Genomic DNA, 6,000 nt, shown 5'->3' with positions numbered 1-6,000 from the left:
GTGTGTGTGTGTGTGTGTGTGTGTGTGTGTATATATATATATATATGTACGCACACATTCTTTTTCACATTCTTTTCTATTATGGTTTATAACAGGGTGTTGAATATAGTTCCTGGTGCTCCACAGTAGGGCCTTGTTGTGTTTCCATTCTCTATATAATAGTTTGCATCTGCTAATCCCAAACTCCCAATCCTTCCCTCCCCCACCCCCCTCCCCCATGGCAACCACAGGTCTGTTCTCTACGTCTGTGAGCCTGTTTCTGATTCATAGGTAGGTTCATTTGTGTCATATTTTAGATTCCACATATAAGTGATACCATATGGTATATGTCTGACTTACTTCACTTCGTATGATAATCTCTAGGTCCATCCATGTTGCTACAGATGGCATTATTTCGTTCTGCGTTATGGCTGAGTGATATTCCATTGTATATATGTACCACGTCTTCTTTAGCCATTCATCTGTCAATGGACATTTAGGTGGCTTCCATGGCCTGGCTATTGTAAATGGTGCTGCTATGAACATTGGGGTGCATGTATCTTTTTGAATTAGCGTCTTCTCCAGATATATGCCCAGGAGTGGGATTGCAGGCTCATCTGGCAACTCTATTTTTAGTTTTTTGAGGAACCTCCATACTGTTTTCCATAGTGGCTGCACCAATTTACATTCTCTTGCGGGGGAGAACTTACATGTGTCACGAGCCTTTGAACCGAGGGCGACAGTCTGAGTGGGCTGAACAAAGGATGATGTCACCCTTGCTGGGCTCATGATGAGGGGAGAGCGGGCTGTGAGGAAGATGACCCCTCAGCCCAGGCTGCCTCCTGGCAGCGTGCTTTCCCGGGTGTAGACAGGCTGCCACGTGGGCTAGGGTCCCACCCGGCCCTCTGGCGCCTCTGGGGCAGAGGTTGGGCAGTCCGTCCATGGCCTTCTCTCTGCATGGTTCCTACAGGCTGGCCAGTCCTTCTGGCCTCGTGCGCACGGTCCCCACCCACCCCCGCCCCCATACCGTCCAGGTTATGATCTACTCACTTTGGATGAACTTCATCTCCCGATCTCTTCGGGACTTTGCCTTTTGGTTCACTGGACGCTCTGCTCTTACAAATCAGAGCTCTGGCTCTCGCAGCTATTATCTCTGGACTGGAAGCCAGTGGCCAAACCTTGACCCCGTGTCTGTCTTTGCCATCCAGGAAAGCACAGTTTTACTCCTCCCCAGGAAGAGCCGTGCTGATTTAGGAGTGCAGAAAAGAAAAGCACAGGAAGACATGAACCTATTGGAAACATATTTCAATGCATGATAACGTCACTGTCTGTCTCCACTTAAAACTACTCAATAGCTTCCTGCTGATCTTAACACAAAGAATAAAATCTTAAACATGGCCCAAAGAGCCTAAGTGGTCTGGCTTTGGCCTTCCTCTCCAGCTAACCGTCCACTCCAGCCCCTCCAGCCTGCTGTCTGTACCTTGGGAGAGCCACGTTCCCTCCCCCGTTGAGGCCTCCTTCCTCTGGGAAGCCCCTCTAGACGCCCGCAGTCCCTGTGACAAACTCCCGTAGCCTCACTCCTTTAATTTCAGGAACTTCTTTCGTTTGCTGGATTATTTGGTTGCCCTCTCTCTCTCCCTGATTCTCTGAGCTGTGAGAGAACTGGCATGTAGTCGTCTCTTTCGTCACTATTTTCATTCTTTTCTGGCTGCGCCATACGGCTTGCAGGGTCTTAGTTCCCCGACCAGGGATCGAACCGGGCCCCCCCTGCAATGGAAGCTCGGAGTCCTTAGCACTGGACCGCCGGGGAATTCATTATTTTCATTCTTCAGTGAATGAGTGAATGGGATAGATGGATAAATGGATGGATGCAGGGATGGTAGTTACTGGTTAGAGACAATCGTGCAACTCTGGGTCCTAATCCAGATTGGTCTATCAGAGTATCAGGGAGCAGACACAGCCTGATGAATGGTCGGAGTATATATAGCTGCCTATTTGAAATAGAAAAATTAAGTCCTCCCAAATCACCTGGTCCCACCTCCTGGAAATTTTACCAGTCAGGGTTATTCCTTTGTGCTGGTCCTCAAGAAACTTGTACTAAAATTCCAATAGTTCTAGGAGAGTTCAGTCCTCACGAGCTGTATTTTAGGCAGCAGAATTCACGGCTGAGCCCTGGAGATCAGGGAGAAAGAGGATGGGGAAAGAAGAGACATGGGGAGGTGGGGAGGGAGACACACCGTGAGTGAGGCCCTGAGACGGAGTCAAGCCCGGGAAGGCGTCATCAGCTTCACACATTTGCCAAGATCCCACCCTTTTATGCTTCACCATCCAGCAAAAAGTCATTTCGCTGTTTTGAGTTTTTCCCCCAAGGCACAAGGATACAAAAACAAACCAGGGAAACTTCTTTAGAGGTAATTGGAAGCACATGGGTATGAGATGTTTAGCATTTGAATATATCCTCTTGGAAAACTCACTCATTCATCCGTTTACTCATTAAAGAAATACTATTGTCGATCACGTGCCTGGCCCCGGGGAAACTGGAAATACAGAAAGAACCAAGCAGACTGCGTTTCTACCCCCATAGGATAGAGGGAACTTCCCACAAGGGCTTTTAGAGAAAAAGACATGTGTTCTTCTGGGTCCACCCAGACTACCCTGGGCTTGTAACTGCCTGGGAGCCGTGGGACAGGGGGGATCTGGGGAAGGTTGGGAACTGGATGACATTGTTGAGAGGCACGAGAGCATCGAAAGGGAAAGGAAAGAATAATCTCTTTTCCCATCTTTGTAAATCTTTGGTGCCAGGACCTGGGCAGATGAGGGGAGAGAGGGATGTGGTTAGAAGCTGGACTCCAGGAAGTGTCACCAGTGTGGTTTGAATTACGCTAATGGCCTGATGCCAGCCTGTAGCTTTGAAGCTTTGCTGCAAATAGAGGAAAGATGTCTGATCTGCAAAGGAGAGTTTAACTGGCTGGTGATGCGAGAATCAGATCTGCGGCATCTTATTTCACTTTACTTATTTCCTTTTGTTCCCGGTATTCAATTTCTACCCTTCTGCAGTTACGTAAGAGCTGGACTCTTCATGTTCCAGCATCCTGCCCTTAATGAAATTCCTTCTCTTCCTTTTCTTACTTTTCTTACACATTCTTCCCCCCAGGCCATTACAGAGGGCACGTACAAAATACAGCGGTTCTGCGATTTCAATAAAAAGCCATGTAATCTCTTCCTAAAGCACCGCTCTGCTTTGGAAAAGTCAGTATTCCTCCATTGGCAATTTCCCATAATGTGGTTAGTTTAACAAAATTTGAAAAAGCCAAAATGTTGTGAGAACAATTGCATTCTTCCAAATTCTCCTTAATTTCCTACCCTCCAGTGTTTCTTAGACTGTTTCACGTCTTACCTCATTGTTGGCTAAGGGAGAAGGTCAAAAAAAGCTGGCCTTGAACCATTTCAGAAGAAAGGGTGTATCAGTCAGGGTGGCTTGGTTGTAAGGGATAGAAACTTTCCGTGAGTGAGCCCAAGTGGAAAAGGCATGGACGGAGGGTGTGGGGCTTGTTAGCAGAGGGACGGGAGGGCGCCTAGGCAACAAAAGGAGCAGATGTCCCCCGTAGAGGCCCAAAGCAAGCGGTCCCTTCCCATCCCACACGCAGCTGGACAATCATGAGGATGGTGGGGACGCAGCTGCAAGAAGAGGTTCTCCTGTTCGGAGAAGGTGCCTGGGCTGAGGGCTTGAGTGTGCTTAATGGGCAGAATGCTCGTCTTCTTGCCCCACGGTGCGGGGCCCCGTTCTGGACTCCCCTGCTTGGCAAAAAGGGAAAGCTTTCAGCAGAGCTGTCTACAAGAGCTGTATGCACTTCCTCCCCAATGGAGCTTCCAGCCACCCGTCTCTGCCCTGGAACTGTGCATGGCTGGATTCCCCACAGCCTCCATACTGCCAACTCCAGTGGACTTTCTGGTCCTCCTGTTGCTCTACTGAACACTATTCCCTCGGCATCTCTGATACGCCCCGTCCTTGCCCTGTCCTTGCCCCGTCCTGCGCTGGCCTCTCCTTCGTGCTCTTCTGCCAGCTTCTCCTCCTCCTCTGGCCCCCTAGTTGTGGGAGTTGCTCAAGGCTTGGCGCTGGGCCCTCTTCTAGTCTCTGTGTTCTCCCGTTAAGCGGGTCCATCAGTAACATTCCCGCTTAGGGGTGCCCCGGGCACCTCAGTCTTAACATACAAAACATTTATTTTCCCACAGTTGTGGAGGCAGGAAGTGCAAGGTCAAGGTGTCCGTAGGGCTGGTTTCCTGCCCCCCCCCGCCCCGTTTGCAGACGCCTTCTCCCTTTGTCTTCATGTGGCCTCTTCTCTGTGTGCACGCGCGAATCGCAGACATCTCTCCCTGTGTGTCCTAATCCCTCTTCGTATAAGGACAGCAGTCATCTTGGATTAGGGCCCCAGCCTAGAGACTTCAGTTTAGCTTTAATCACCTCTTTGAAGACCCTATGTGTGTACAGTCGCACTGTGGTCCTGGGGGTTAGGACTTCAACGTAGGAATTTGGGGATGGACACAATTCAGCCAAAACACGGTATTTTTATGATCTTATTTTATTTTATGGGAATTGATGCTGCCTGCCTTAAACACAACACAATTTTAATGAACCCCACTTGGACAATAATTTTTCATGACCATTTGAACACCGATTACAGACTTAATTGGATACATTTTCTAAACAATTTAAACTAAAATTATAGTCTTACCATGACTGACCGTTCGAAACCTTCAGTATTTTCATTTTAAATTCTAGAGCGGACGGCTTACGTACCACAATATGTTAGTTTTAACAACTACATGGTTTTACACTATAGAAAGGCTACAGACACACTGAAGATGGCTTTGACAATCTGGTGATATCGCCTGCATCTTCACTAGGACGCAGTTTAAAGGTTGTACCCAGTACTCGAAGGTTTCCTCTGAGGCTCCTTCCTTCCTGCTCCCATGGAGCTTGTCTCGTGTTTCCACCGCCCTCCTCGACTGTGCACAGCTTGCAGAATGCTGTATGTGTTCCAGTCTGGATTGTGGGTTAATCAAACAAAGACTGTGTATCCACACGTCTTTCCATCCCTCGGCATCTAGCGAAGGTGCCCCCTAGCAGGTGTTATGGTTTGAATTGTGTCCCCCACAGATTTGTGTGTTGAAGCCCTAACTGCTGGTCCCTCAAAATGTGACCTTTTTTGGGAACAGGGTCATTACAGATGTAACTGGTTCAGATGAGGTCCTACTGGAGTAGGTTGGGTGGGTCCCTGACACAATATGACTGGTGCCCTTATAAAAAGAGAAGTTTAGACACGGACATACACCTTGCGAAGATAAGGACAGACATTGGGACTCTGTTACAAGCCATGGGACATCTGGGCTGGAGGCATGGAACAGATTCTCCCTCCAGCCAACCCCGCTGAATGCTTGAACTTGGACTTCTAGCCTCCAGAACCGTGAGGTAATCTCTGTGTTTAAGGCACCCAGTTTGTGGTACTATGTCATGGCAGCTCTAGAAAGTTGAAAAAGTGAGTATCAATAAACACAGTGAAAAGGAACCTTATTAAAAGTGTACTGGGGGAATTCCCTGGCAGTCCAGTGGTTAGGACTCAGAGCTTTCACTGCCTAGGGCATGGGTTCAATCCCCGGTCCGGGAACTAGGATCCTGCGTGCCACGCCAAAAAAAAAAAAAAAAAAGTGTACCCAGTACAGCATAAATTAACACAGCATTGTAAATCAACTATACTTCAATAAAATTTTTTTAAAAAGAAGAAAAGAAAAAAAGTGTACCCAGACAATAGGCATCACTGGGCCATGTGAGTCCCCTTCCTAGAAATACTTGTTGACTTGATTCTCTTTGGTTTCTTTGTCCCTTTTGTGCTCTCTCTCCTCCTGACAGGGCTGCATGGGCTCTTTTTTTTTTTTTTTTAACATCTTTATTGGGGTATAATTGCTTTACAATGGTGTGTTAGTTTCTGCTTTATAACAAGGTGAATCAGCTATACATATACA

The sequence above is a fragment of the Aethalodelphis obliquidens genome, unplaced genomic scaffold (genome assembly GCF_003676395.1).
Source record: "Aethalodelphis obliquidens isolate GAN/ISIS:26980383/991018 unplaced genomic scaffold, ASM367639v1 scaffold16, whole genome shotgun sequence".
NCBI lineage: Eukaryota > Metazoa > Chordata > Mammalia > Artiodactyla > Delphinidae > Aethalodelphis > Aethalodelphis obliquidens.
Note: the sequence above shows the minus strand (reverse complement) of the source record.